Here is a 14,780-nt window from a genome sequence, read left to right as displayed (position 1 = left end):
AGCCCTCCACTACGGCTCCCCTTTCTCTCTTTCCACTTTCACTCCCACCTTCCTCCCTTCCCTTACGGCGCGGTTCAGGTGTCCACAGAGCAAGCGTGACAAATACTGCGCCTTTCCCTTCCTGTGAACCAACCAACCAACCAACCAACACGGCAGTGACAATTTACTTCACAAATGCAGCGTTGCCCTTCGAAATTATTCGGACTGAAGCCACGGTAACGATAAACATTGCATTACATACATTGCATATGTTGCATTACAATATAGTAACATTTAAAACATCCAAAGCTCGTCTAAAGGATCGTCAATTTTTGCAGCGATTCTAATGGCTTCCTCTCCCTAATCGTCATGAGCAAAATGTACGCCTTCACCACTTGGCCTCTAAGAGCTGAAACATTTCCAAGCCGTTTTTTTACAACGCGTATGGGATGGAGGCAAGATAGAAGAGTTATAACAGAAGTAATACCTTGTGCTACGTTTTGCCTAACCCTTTTATTCTTTGTTGTTGTTGCTGTCCTCGAATAGAAAAGGGTACACAAGAAATATCGGCCAAGGCTTGGGTAGAGCTATCATGGTACGCAGAAGTATCGTTCAATAATGAAAACGAAAACAGAAGGGTGGTTTAATAAAGTAAATGCTAATTAATATTCTTGCAGGTATAGAATTATAAATAAAATAAGAGGACCTTATAGTTAAGAAAGGCAAATCTTGTAAAGGAATGACTAGCTGCCATGAGCTCTAAGAAAAATAGGAAAGTAGAAAGAATTTGAACGGAGAGCCGTTTCGATACTTGTGGCACAAATTTATGGGTGGCACGAAAACCACAAGAAAACGAAAGTGCTACGCAAGAAGTGAAGTAGAGAGGCGGAGAGAGGCTGAATATCTGCGCCCGAGCGTACGCTTTTTTCACGTTCTCGTGAAATTTTGCGCAAACCAGGTCCGGGCCGCCGCGGAGCGTACGAATGGAGGATTTCTCCTTGGAGGCAAGCGTATATAACGGAGAATTCGGTGCCGACAAGACGCACACATCCTCCCTGAGTACTTCTCTCAAGCAGCAGTCTCAGAACGTCGCCAACTCAAATACCATGATCAAGGTTCTGGTTAGTATCGGGACATCTTTGGCGGTTATTATTTTTGTTTTGAAATTTTTTAGGAGTTTACCACTTATAGCCCTTGTTCAAAAGATGGTTGCCATATGCCATAATGCACGCTCACAAGAGGACTCATTTATTTTATCTATAAACAAAGCTTCGAGGACCGGCAGTGTGAGTAAAAGAGCGACAGGCTGACGTAACTTTGAAGCACTAATTATTACTCTGTGTTTGCAGAGAAGCTTCACCGGGCGGTTGCCTTGAGAATTTGTTCTTCTAAGAAAAGCAGACACTTTACCGAGAACTATTACCGCAACAGTTCTTACTTATTTTTCTGGTCAGGTGGTTAGTAAGCGTATGCATGTCTAGACGAGTATCAATGTTGAGCCCGCACTTACTCAGTCTGCGCAATAATTGCTACAAGGTATCACTGTGAGGGACCGATTGGAAAAAGCTTCAAAGTAAATGTTAGAGAATGTTGCAAAGTGCACGATGTCTGGGTTTTGTGAGAGTGCGCTGTATTTTATTAGGCGGTGTCTGGCACTGCTTTGGATGCGTCCTGAACAATGCAGTTGAATACGTTTCGCATTGAGTTTTCTGCAACTATACATGACTCGCGAAAGAAATCCACTGCTTAATTACTTGCGGTGCCTCCCAGGACTTGTGATGCTTGATACACGGCCCGTTAAAAACACTTTTCTAATATAAAGTTTTTCAGTTTTTCAAAGGAAGCAGGCACCAAAGTACCCACGAGGTTAGGCAATTCAGAATTCACAACTGCACGTGCATGTATGTAACTATTTTCTGGATTTTCTTCGCAGATCCTCCTCGCCGTGCTGGCCCTTGCCGCAGTCTCGTACGCCATGGCTAAGCCACAGTACTATATTGCGGATGGTCTCTACCACGGTTACCCATACCACTCGGCATACTACGGCGCCTACTACCCTCACTACTACTACGGGCGTTAAGCTGCGCGCCGATGCCACACCGCAGTTACAGTTCCCGGTGAGTGCAATGCGGAAAGATAAGTCAAGCGAAGCAGAGGCGAGGTACCTTGGCGTGGTTTCTTTCAATCACAATGAAAGTTTGATAAAATTGGAAAAGAACGATCCTGTAGGGTTACTAATGCTCAGTAGAGCGGCGCGAGTGACTGCAGGAATTGCGTTAGGCCTTGCACAATTGAGGCATGACAGCCGGTCATAACTCGGACGAACCTACTTCTTACTGTGGGCTCAATGAGAAAATAAGCGAATACGGTTGCAGGGACACTAATTATTTTATGGGTGCTGATACTGATGGGGAGGCCACCCCTCGTATTCATGGTCACCCATCCGTTAGCCATCTCTTTTGCGGTTTCCATGCGTGGCAGAACGGGGGTGCTGACTACAATACAGACAACGCATTCTCCAGCTGTAGCCGCGGGACGCTTAAGAACGAGGTGCAAGAGTTAATGCTAGCTCTGGCCACGAGCAGCGAAATAAGAAAAGAAGAAGAAAATAACACTAAAAATACTAGTATGGACAAACATTTGGCGCGCGGACGTGTGAGCATCTACGTCTAGTTTGAACGCTCAGAGTTGAGTGCCAGACATGACAAGAGAAAGGAAACAAATATTTATGGGATGCCTAGCTCCATTCTAACTTGCAAATGGTGTAGCAGTTGCTGCGCTAGGCATCGCTATTGGGATGGTAATGAGTGCAGGCTTTAGATTATGGTGCTCTTGATACACATATATTCGGCAAGGAAAGTCTTTGCTTGAAAAATGATGTTCCGAGGTAACCAGTTATATACGACGTGAATACGCTGGCAGGAAGCATAATTACTGCGTTATATAGCCCGTGTATTCTGTCATATGCTTCACTGTATTAATCTCTTTTCAGGAGAATTCTTCAAACCCGCCTCGAAATGTTAACACGCGTTCACTGCCACTGGTCATCCGGAAAGATTGCCTCATCACTTCGGCGTGCCAAGTCACATCTGCTAGTCTGAATTGTCATGTGCTTCCGTGTGAACCGAACGGAGTTCATGGGGCTAACAGCCGCTTTTTTTGCCTAGTCTGGGCATTTGGTTCTGAAATAAAGCCATTCTAACCTGAACTCTAGCCTTCTGTCTTACTCGTTCAATACATTGTTTGCACGAACAAATGTTAGTGTCGTAGACAACCTTGCAGTGCTTACACGGGCGTTGGCGTTTTTTTTTTTTTTTTAACAACGTCCCGCGAAACCCAATCTCTTTTCCCGGGAATCACAATTTGAGGAAATGACTCAATGCTGTAAGAAGCTCTCGTGAATATATTGATGGGAATTGTGTAAAATTTTCATGAGCATCAAAATCTTCTTTGAGGTACTTTTTTCAGCATTCGCACGGAGGAGTCAAAGCTGCCATAAAATGCAAATTGGCATCACAGTGAATATCAAGAAATTAAAATCATCCCAAGGGGGTATTTAGAATGTATGTCTTGTCGGAATCATATGCTATATGAAATATTGCATTCATAGACAACTTTCCGTCGAAAAGCGCTCACGTCCAGATTTCTAGGTATAAAGATTCGTTTAAATTATTTTTCTCATCCACCGTGCCCCCTGATATATCGGCGATGATAAGTGTTTCGCAAAATAAACGAAAATTACCAACAAGCACACTATTGTCACGTGGTGGTGACGAGGTCGAAGACGCAAATGAAGAGTCTGGGAGTGCACTAAAGAAACTCTTTATTGGGCTGACTTGCGCCGGCAAAAGAACTAAGCAACTTGGCGGCGGCGGCGACAGCAACAAACGTGCTCGTCGATCGTCAAACTAAGAATGCCTGCGCACCCCATCGTTTTCCTATAACAGGGCTAACTACGCTCTGTAAGCGGTCGACAAACTCCAGAAGCAAAATTTGAGCTATGCAATGTTCAGAACATTGATAACCCACCGTTTCTTCACAGTAACACGCCTCTACAGTTAAAACCGGGCATATCCAAGTTGGCAGCGTAGAATGTTGAGCACATAAAGGTGAATATTTGGAGGACTAGTTGTGTGCCTCAGCGTAAGTAGCCGGCTTATGTTATTAACTCAGGTGTTATTGCCACTTTTCACAGAGCACATACAGTCCATAGAAGGAATGTAAAACGCCGCCGAGCTAGATTTTCTGATCTTATCGACAGAAACATCAAAGAAAGTGTGAAGATGGCAGGCTTACTCTTTTTCCAAATGTTCAAGTACAAGCGAACGCGTTGCCGCTAGAGGAGAACTGCGCTTTGCTCTCGCATAGGGAATCGTGACCTTCCAGTCTAGGGTCGGAAATGACCATGGTGGTTTAAACCGTTTACTTTGCCTTCGAACATTAATGCCTAGAAAAGTAAGAGTATTAAGTGCCAATATTACTTTAATCCCATTGGTGTGGCGCTTACATGATATCCCTGAAATCAAGTTTTTTCAATACGCAGATGATATCACGGTATGGAGCACTCACCATGATCTACTCACTCAAGAGGCCACCCGTCAATCAGCATTAAACATAACCTCTGATTACGCATCCTCCAGTGGCCTTCAACGTTCTGTGTAAAACTACATACACGTTTGACGCCAACCGATGGGAATATCGTAAACTGACTTCAAATCCAAAACTTCTCTCTCTATCAGGCGGCCCACTACAAGAAAGTCCGAGCATGAACATTCTGGGCTTAACAATTCACACCAATCAGGATCAGCGACTGCTTGGCTTTCTCAGGCAAAAAAAAGCAAGCACTTCAAACTATGAGCTTAATAAGACGAATTGCACCTAAAACGGGTGGCGCTAGCTCGTCTGTTGCACGCCAGTTACTGAGGGCGGTTCTGCAGCCACGTATTGTTTATCAGGCCCAGTTCCAGCATCTTACAAGAGCACAATGGGATCACCTTGAAGCCGTAAATCGAGAAGCTATGAGGACCATAACATGCCTTCCACGACTCACACCGGTTGTAGCGTTACAAGAGAATGCGCAGGCTCAATACCATCGATAATCTGGAGCAGCAGCGCCGTGATGCTCGCAGGCTCAAGGCCACTCTGTCACATTCCACGCAAGCACTGAGGACGTATGTAAAGTCACACATTATTCTTCAGCCACCTGCGCCAGTTCTCGCTCCCTGGAAATTTGTACAGTTGGGAGCTAACAAGCCAACTGATATCCGCAGACCAACATTTAACAACTCGGCATCGTTGCTTCGCCAGAGATTTGAAGGGCAAGATTCTCCCCCGCCTCAAGGGTCCATTGTAGCGTACGTGGATGCAAGCCTGCAAGGCTGTGAAGCCAGAACAGCAATCTATTGTCCATGGAGACCTAGCCTGAATCAGACCTCTACGTTTCAGCTTTCGGAACCACTTACATCTTTCTGCGCTGAGCTCGTGGCAGTTCAGGAGGCACTCTGCTCCATGACTTCCATAAACATGCTCCCTGCAGCCCAATTTGTCATCCGCAACGTTTGCTCCGACGTGTCAGCCGCTGCCCTAAAATATGCCATGACGTCCACCAGCTTGCCGCGCGCATCCTGCAGTCAGTACGCATTGAGTGGGTCCCACGGCACCTACTGCCTTCCCAAAGTCAAGCAGATTTAGCGACCCGCCTCGTGAACCAAGACGCATCAATTCCACGGCTCCTTGAAGTGGACAACGCTACCCTCCTTTTATCAAGAAGAGAACACCTCCGGCGCCGCAAACGTACACTTATCCCTCCGTGTGTGGTATCCCTTCACCGCGGTCTCACCCGTGCCGAGGAGGTTGCGCTTAGGAGGATCCGGGTCGACGTTGCCCTCACACCAGCTATCACTAGGACGTGGTCTCACTTCCGACACTTATACCCCCGCCCAGGGTGCCCGATTTGTAAAAACGAAAATGTTGAAGCCGACATTCACCACTTGTTGTGGGACTGCCCAGCACTGAAACCAACACGAATCCGGCACCTGACGATAGCTGGCCTTTCAGCAACCAATCCTGCCTCATATATCGCTTGGACACAGAGACCTCATCATCGCTCCCTCCTGGACTTCACAAAATCAGTCAACCTTTTTCCATCCATTTAATCATTTATTCATCCTTCATCTCATACCCTACTGTTGCCCTGAGGCAATAAATATCGATAAAAAAAAGTGCCAAGAAGGTTCTCGACTTAGGTCTTTTGCGGATTCGCTAAAGAAGGGTTTGCCCAGCTAGCGCCTTTATGAGGCAGCCAAGTTGCATCAGTACTCTCTCTGAAGCGAAAATGCTAAGAGGTTTCGATAGTGACTCATGAAGCATTTCATTGTTCGCTGCCGCCTGAGGAACTCCAAAGGCTTTTCTTAGGCCCTTTCTATGGAGAACTTCGAGACGTTCAAGCTATGATGTCGAGGGGGAAATTAAAGGTAATTGATACATTATGCGGCTCATCACCAGCGCTTCATGAAGTTTGACCATTGAAGAAGGAAGATTTACCCATTGCTCACTTGCAGTTCTACGGATCACATCGAGACGCGAAAATAGAGATGAGACAACCGCGTCGACAGCTTTTGGCCACTGTAGACGAGAGTCAATAATAAAACCCAGAAAACGCTTGTGATTGAATTGCTGAATGGAAGAGTGACCAAGGTCTATCTTGAACCGCGCATGACGTTTCCCTACACCTGGAAATAGAATAAAGCTGTTTTTTTTTTTTTTTTTTTTTTTTTTTTACTGATAGAGACAATTCCACACCTTGAAGGTAAAATAAAGCCTGTCAAGCTATCAGGGCTAATAGCTTGTGTTGGTAGCCAGTAATCAGATCACGTTTTCTCTTCATTGCTGCTTGTCTGCGAGGTATATCGGCTGGATGATCAGACAGCCGGACGCCTGCGCTGAAGCATTGACGCACTCGAACCGGCTGCATCTCCTCTATGACGAGACTGATCGGCGCAGCAGTTTTAGACCTAACATATTGAACCAGCGGAAGACGCAGAAACACAGGAAAAGAAGTTCTTTCGCTGGTTCAATGTGATAGATTCGCAGCAACTAGCCCAAGTGTCACCATGGTAAATCTTTTAGACCCCCCGCCGAGTCGCGTGGTACGTATCACAGTCGAGAGCTTTCTTGTCCGTGATAAAGGACCGTTAGCTCGGTGGTCCCGGGTAGTGCTACGGTCGAGAAATAGGAAGAAGCGGGCAGTGGCGTGGACAGAAGCCATAGTGCTAGGCCCGCTCCGGTGGCTCAAGGTCAAACTCGCAAGTGTATGAGCTTGGGATTTGCGATGTGAAGAGTAGTGCTACGCTCTAAAAGACGTGACTTCGGTAGGTCAGTGCGCAACACGCTATCGGAAGATGGTGTTAGTCATTACAATCACCACTATATTCATTCTTTTTGAAGTGGAACTCCAGAGATTTTCGAACATTTTCAATTAACACGCACATTAAGTGGAGTAGAGCCGCCTATCTATGGTACAACAAACCGTTATTCGAAATACCGCATGGATATACTTAAAAAAAAAAAGAAAAATTGCAAGCCGAAGTTGATCCTGGGACCGTAGACGAAACTTCACGTAACGCGACGATGTCGCCTACATCACTACTAGAAAACACTCGTATGCAGATTGAGTACGTGGCTAAGGCAGCTAATGAAAACCGCGATATTTTTTTTTTTATATACTGCATTAAAGGCTGCGTGCAAGCCTCCATTTTTTTTTAAATGGCGAACTGGTATTAACGCACGGCAGTGACTTTAACATCACAAATGCAGCGTTGTCCATAGAAATTAGTTGGATGGAAGCCATGGAAACAGTAACATTAAAATCGGTATGTGCTAGCATTAATTTCCGTATGGATGTCAAATTTGGTTACAGTACAGTATAAGTTCTATTATAATATGGTAACCTATAAAGCATCCAAAACTGCTCTGAAGGGTTGTCAATTTTTCTAGCAATATACCAAATATAATAGCTTCGTCTGCGTAGTGTTCATGAGCAAAATGTGCGCTTTCCCCACATGTACTCTTAGAGCTGAAGAATTTCCAGCCGGTATTTTTACAAGAAGTATGCGATGAAGGCAAGATAGAAGAGTTATAACAGAAGTAATACTTTGTGCTACGTTCTGCCTGGGCAAGCAGCCCCTTTATTTTATGTTGTTGTTGCTGTCCTCGAATAGAAAAGGGTACGCAAGAAATATCGGCCAAGGCTTGGGTAGAGGTATCATGGTACGCAGAAGTATCTTTCAATAATGCAAATAAAAGCAGAAGTGCGGTTTAATAAGTAAATGCGAATTAATATATGTGCAGTTAGATAATTATTAAATAAAATACGGGGAGGAAAGGAAAGTGTTGTTAAGGAATGACTGCCTAGCATGAGCTCTAAGAGAAATAGGAAAGCAGGAAGAATATGAACGGGGAGCCGTTTCGATACTTGTGGCACGAAAACATCAATAAAATGGCAGCACTTCGGAGGAGAGAGGTGGAGAAAGAGAGACTGAATATCTGCACCCCAGGGTACGCTTTCTTCACGTTCTCGTGTATTTTTGCGCAACCTCGGGCCGGGCCGCCGCGGAGCGTACGAATGGCAGATTTCTCCTTGGTGGCAAGCGTATATAACGGAGTACGCGGCGCCGAGGAGACGCACACATCCTCCCGGAGCACTTATCCTCTCGAGCAGCAGTCTCAGAACGTCACCAACTCAAACATCATGATCAAGGTTCTGGTTAGTATCGATCACCTTCGGCTCTTTTTTTGGAGGAAACTTCTTTTGCGTGTTTTGCTACGAGTTTACTGCTCCTAGCCCTTGTTCAAAATACGTTTGCCATATGCCATATTCTAAGTATACTTGAGGAATCAAGAATTTTAACTGTGAACAAAGCTTTGAGAACCGCATGTGTGAGCAAGAGACGGACAGGTTGACGTAGCTTTCAAGCGCTAATAATTACTGAGCGTTTACAGAGAACTGTCTTCTCAAGGCGGTTGCCTAGACGTAGGTTGTGCCAGCTACAACTTAAACTGTTATGATGGTTGCAAATTTGTTCGAGCCCGCGCTTAGTGAGTCAATCTGCGCAATAATTGCGGCAAGGTATCGCTATAAGGGACCGATTTGCAAAAGCCTCAAAAGTAAATATGAGAGAATGTTGCAAAGTGCACGATGTCTGGCTTTATTGAGAGCGGGCTGTTTTTTCTTGGGCTGTGTCTGGCACTGCGTTTGATGCCTCCAGAGCAATGCTGCTGAATGCGTTTAGCGCTGAGTTTTCTGCAACTTACGTGACTGGCGGCATTTCAAAAGAAATCCAATGCTTAATTACTTGCGGTGCCTCCCTGTACTTGTGATGCTTGATATACGACTTGTTAAAAACGCTTTTCTAATATAAACCTTTTCAAAGACAGCAGACACCGAGGTGCCCACGAGGTTTGGCAATTCAGAATTCACAACATTCAGTGCATGTATTCACTGGATTTTCCTCGCAGATCCTCCTCGCCGTGCTGGCCCTTGCCGCTGTCTCGTACACTGTGGCTAAGCCACAGTACTACATTGCGGACGGTCTGTACTACGGCTACCCGTACCACTCCGCATACTACGGTGCCTACTACCCGCACTACTACTACGGGCGTTAAACTATGCCCCACTGCCACACCGCAGTTACTGTTCCCGGTGAGTGCAATGCGGAATGACAAATCAAGCGAAGCAGAGACGAGATACCTTTGTGGAGTTGAAAAGAGTCTTATAAGAGTTGAAAAGTGTAAACGGCCCTGCAGGCTACTGATGCTCAGTAGAGCGGCGCGAGCGATTGCAGGGCTTGCGTTATGTCTTGCATAAGTGACACAGGGTGGCTGGGCTTATCTCGAACGGAGCTCGTTCCTCACTGTGGGCAACTGCAATAGGAAAGTAAGCAAATACGCTTTCAGGAACATTAGTTATTTTATGGGTGCTGATACTGATGATGATACTGGGTGCTGATACTGGCCACCTATCGTAGTCATGGTCACCCATCAGCCAGTCATCTCTTTTCCGGTTTCAATACATGGCAGAATGGCAGAAGATGGGTGCTGCATACAATACAGACAACAAATTCTCCAGCTGTTGCCTCGGGGCGCTTGCGAACGAGGATGTACAAGAGTCAATGTTAGCGTTAGACATGAGCAGAAAAAAAAAATAACACTGAAAATACTAGTACGATCAAACAAGCGTGAGGACGGCAGAGCATCATGTCTAGATTGAACGCTGACAGTTAAGTGCAAGACATGTAACAGAAAGGAAACAAGTGTTTATGGGAAGCCTAGCTCCATTCTTACTTACAAATAGTGTAGCAGTCGCTGCCCTATAGGCATCTCTGTTGGGAAGGTAATGAATGCAGGCTTTATGTGATGATGCTCTTGATACGCATGTGTTCGGAAAGCAAAATTAATTGCTTGAAAAATGATATTCATAGCTAACCAGGTATATACGAAGTGAATACGCTGGCAGGGAGCACAACTACTGTGTTATATAGCCTGTTTTTTCTGTCTTATGCTTCATTGTATTGATGTCTTTTCAGGAGAATTCTTCAAAGCTTCCTCGGAATGGTTAACACGCATTCACTGCCACCGGCTCTCCGGAACGATTGCCACGTCACATCTGCTAGTCTGAATTGTCCTGTTCTTCCCGCCTGAACCGAGCGAAGCTCATTGTACTAACAGCCGGTTTTTTTTTCTTTGGTCTGGGCATTCGGTTCTGAATAAAGCCATTCTAACCTGAAACCTAGCCTTCCGTCTTGTCCGTTCAAAGCTTTGCTTGCACGAACAAGTGTTAGTGCTTAGACTACCTTACAGTGCTTACACAGACTTTAGCGTTTCTTTAAGAACGCCCAGAAAACCTCAAGTTCCTTTTCTGTAAATCACATTTAGTTATGAATCAACTGCCTAAGCGCTGCAAGATGATCTCTTGAACATATTGATGGGAATTGCGTAATCTTCCCTCAAGGTATTTTTTTTTCAATAGTCGCACCGAATAGTCAAAGGTGCCACAGAATGCAAATTGGCTGCGTTTTGACAGTGAATTAAAATCATCCCACGGGGGCGTCTTGGAATATATATGTCATGGCGGAGTCATGCTTTATATGAAAAATTGCATTCATACACAACTTCTCGTTGAAAAATCTTATCGTCCAGGTTTCTAGGTATGGAAGTCCGTTTACAATATTTTTTTCACGCATGGTGGCCTTGGTACATCGGCGAAGATAACTGTTTCGCAAAATAAAGGAAAACTACGAACAAACAGACAACTCTTTATACCAGCCTTCATGCTGGTGTTAAGGTTTCAGCCGACAAGTGAGAAAATTAGCTGATGGTATGCTCTTACCGTTAGATATCACCTTAGTTGACGGGCCCATTTATAAATTTTACAATAGACGGTATAACTGCGAGATAAATATTTTCACAGATTTCCGAGCAGATTCAGCATCTCTACTCGGTTACTCACCCATACCCAAACATTTAGGACAAATTCTGGGGGTGTTTTGAAGCGAAAGCTTTACTACGCCATGTATAGCAAAGGTCGCTGTGCGTTGCATAATCCGCTACTGCGCATGTGCCGTACCCATGGCAACTGGCTGCGCTGTTCTCGTTCGCTGTTCTCGCCGGTGAATTTTGATGTCTTCATCGTTACCCCTATCTCTAATTAAAAAAAAAATGCACCCAGTGCACCATGCCACTTGTCGCAAGGACGGAGCTAGAGTCTGTACAAAATGTGTTCGGCAGATTGGACAGCAGTATAATACTCCTAACGCAATGCCTTTTCGCTCACGGTAGTAAACCCCTTTGAGCCACCTTTGCTTGTGTGCTCCATCCGCCAGATCATATCAAGAGGCTGAGGAGGCTGTCATAGCCTTGGCGATAGCCTCCACTTCTGCAGAAACCATCTTCAGCGACTTTAAATCTGCAGTTCGTAACTTGGCAAAAGACCGTTTCTCCCGCGCCACCCTATCCCTTCTCCACTCCATCGATCTCAAACTCTGCCAGATCCAACTGATCTGGCCCCCTGCGCACTCGTCCCATCCAGGGAACGAGGCGGCCCACAATTCTGCCCGAGGATTTGTCGAGCGGGCTGTGGTTTCACCAGTTCTGCGGACGGCGAGAGATCGTATGGGTACGTTTCATGACATCATCATGCATTACCTCTCAGGTAGACTTCTCGAATTTGGACAAACCTGCAGCGGCCACAGGATTGGAGGAGGTCAGTTTACATCCCCATTCCAAAGAAAGGCAGTGCCAAAGATGGTTCTAATTACCGCACAATCGCGCTTATTTCGCATGCTAGCAAGGTGATGTAGAAAATCCTCCAAGGTAGGCTGCAGCAGTATGTGGATCGGGAGCTTCCGGACGTGCAAGCTGGGTTTCGCAAGGGCAGAGGAACTAGAGACCAGGTTGCCAACCTTCGCTGGATCATGGAAAAAGCAAGAGAGTTCCAGAAACCCATCTACTTCTGCTTTATTGATTATGCGGAAGCGTTTGACTGCGTAGATCACAGCAGATTGTGGCAAGCTCTCCAAGAGATGGGAGTTCCAATTCACCTCATCTGTCTCCTCAGGAACCTGTATGAAGGGCAAGAGGCCACATTCAGAACTGGGCATGGTCTTACTGATTGGTTTCCGATTGAGAAAGGAGTGAGACAAGGCTGCATACTGTCGCCCTGCTTATTTAACCTATATGCAGAGTGCATCATGAGGGAAGCCGGTCTGGACGAGTCTTCAGCTGGAGTGAAGATTGCTGGGAAACGCATCAACAACCTAAGATATGCGGATGATACCACTTTAATGGCAGAAAGTGAAGTGGAACTCAAGAAACGTCTGATGCGCGTACAAGAAGAGAGTGAGAAGTTTGGGCTTAAACTGAACATTAAAAAGATAAAGATCATGGCGTCTTACCCTATCAAGTCCTGGAGCATCAAGGGACAAGAGGTGGAAGCTGTGACAGATTTTCTCTTCTTGGGCTCCAAGATTACCTCGGAAGGAGACTGCAGTCATGAAATTAGGAGACGCCTGCTTCTGGGAAAGAGAGCCATGGCTAGCCTTGACCGCCTAGTAAAGAGCAGAGACATTACACTGCCAACCAAGATCCGTATAACTCGCGCTATGGTCTTTCCAGTTGTGATGTATGGATGCGAGAGTTGGACTGTGAAGAAGGCTGACCGCCGAATAATTGACGCGTTTGAATTGTGGTGCTGGCGGAGACCCTTGAGAGTTCCTTGGACGGCCAGAAGATCAAATCACTCGATATTGTCGACCATAAACCCTGACTGCTCATTGGATGGTCAAATTGTAAAGTTGAAGCTCAGCTACTTTGATCATCTGATGAGAAGAGAGGAGTCGCTGGAGAAAGATTTGATGCTAGGGACAGGTTGAGGGTCACCGGAGAAGGGGTAGGCAGTGAACGCGATGGTTAGATGGCATCCTCGAGGCGCTGCAGATGAAGTTAAGCGATGTTAGGGAGATAGTGAGAGACCGGAAAGCGTGGCGTGATATGGTCCATAGGGTCACGAAGAGTCGGACACGACTGAACGACTGAACTGAACTGAACTGAGACTTCTTTATCCCTCCACACATATTTCCTTTACGAAACTCCTAGAAGTTGCGTGGAGGCAGCTCCAAACATCACACGTTCCCAAACCCCGCGATATATGCTCGCATATATCGTGAGGCCTACTCCGCTTTCTGTGGCCAAAACGCCCCTCTCTCACTCATGCTCTGGGCTTGCTCTCAGAACCCCCCTCACCTTTCCCCCCTTCTGCAGAATCAATACCAGTGGGAGGCTGCATTACTCAACTACGACTCGGACACGCCGGTCCGTGTCGTGACAAGCACCCTTGAAGTCGCCGAGCGCCGAGAGCTCCTGGCCGCTTGATGGGGCTATACCCTTATGGTATTCTACAATTAGCTGTTGACGGAAATACACTTTATCTTCCTCCTCATCCTTTCTAAAGTGGTGCACCCCTGGCACGGCCGTTCAGTGGGCTTTTATTGAGCGGTCGTGATCTTGTAAAGCCGATCGCAAGGCCAGAGGACCGCGTTTCATTAGCTATTGCTTCGCACTCAAATTACCACTGGTTATTATTCAGCGCTTTCACTAGTACTCATGATCAGGACGTTCTAACAAAAGCACACTTGATGTAAAAAGTAGCACCGTTCACCGCAAAAGTTTTGCATTCAAAGAACACGAAAGCCGATGCGGTGAGAGTCTCGAAACCTATGTAAGAACCTTTGTGCAAGTTGCAGTCGAGAAAAAAACGCGTAGTTTGTTCACGTACAGATCTTGGGAACATTTTGCATGTGAACGTGAGAAAGAAAGCAAAGAAACCGTCCATGTTGCCTTCTTATCCTTATTTGCATTAGCATATTAGGTCTAAATAACAAAAAATAAAAAATAAACAATTATGAAGTCTGCCTTTTATACTATCAGATCTCCTCCTAAGCTAACCGTATTCATTCATATTTTTGTTCTCGGCGCCATTGTAAGAGGGATATCAGAGAACCTAGGAGGTGCCTAAGATGTACACTGATATCCTCCTGCATTACTGACTTCACGAAAGAAAATATTCCCAACCCAACAAAAAATTGAGCAGAGAAGAAGCAGTCACCGTCTGAAAAATCCAAACCAACAGTCACGTTTACGGCACCTTAGTACAAAAGATCTCGCCTACCATCTACAGATATGAATGCCCATTCTGTAACGTGACAAACACCCTGCAACATCTGATGTGGGTATTAAAGGGACTACAT

The 14,780-nt window shown here is 45.7% G+C and overlaps 1 long non-coding RNA gene across 1 annotated transcript; it reads left to right on the top strand.

The window, feature by feature from the left end:
* The first annotated feature begins 1,037 nt into the window (after positions 1-1,037).
* On the top strand, positions 1,038-10,758 carry LOC146178580 (uncharacterized). The gene is made up of 3 exons (XR_014700618.1): positions 1,038-1,100; positions 1,913-2,096; positions 10,563-10,758. It is a non-coding gene; the product is annotated as an uncharacterized LOC146178580 (long non-coding RNA).
* The last annotated feature ends 4,022 nt before the right edge of the window (positions 10,759-14,780 follow it).

The sequence above is a fragment of the Amblyomma maculatum genome, chromosome 9 (genome assembly GCF_055883805.1).
Source record: "Amblyomma maculatum isolate TAMU_Amacu chromosome 9, ASM5588380v1, whole genome shotgun sequence".
Taxonomy (NCBI): domain Eukaryota; kingdom Metazoa; phylum Arthropoda; class Arachnida; order Ixodida; family Ixodidae; genus Amblyomma; species Amblyomma maculatum.
The sequence above is the reverse complement of the archived record's forward strand: the minus strand, read 5'-3'. Positions and strand labels throughout refer to the sequence as shown.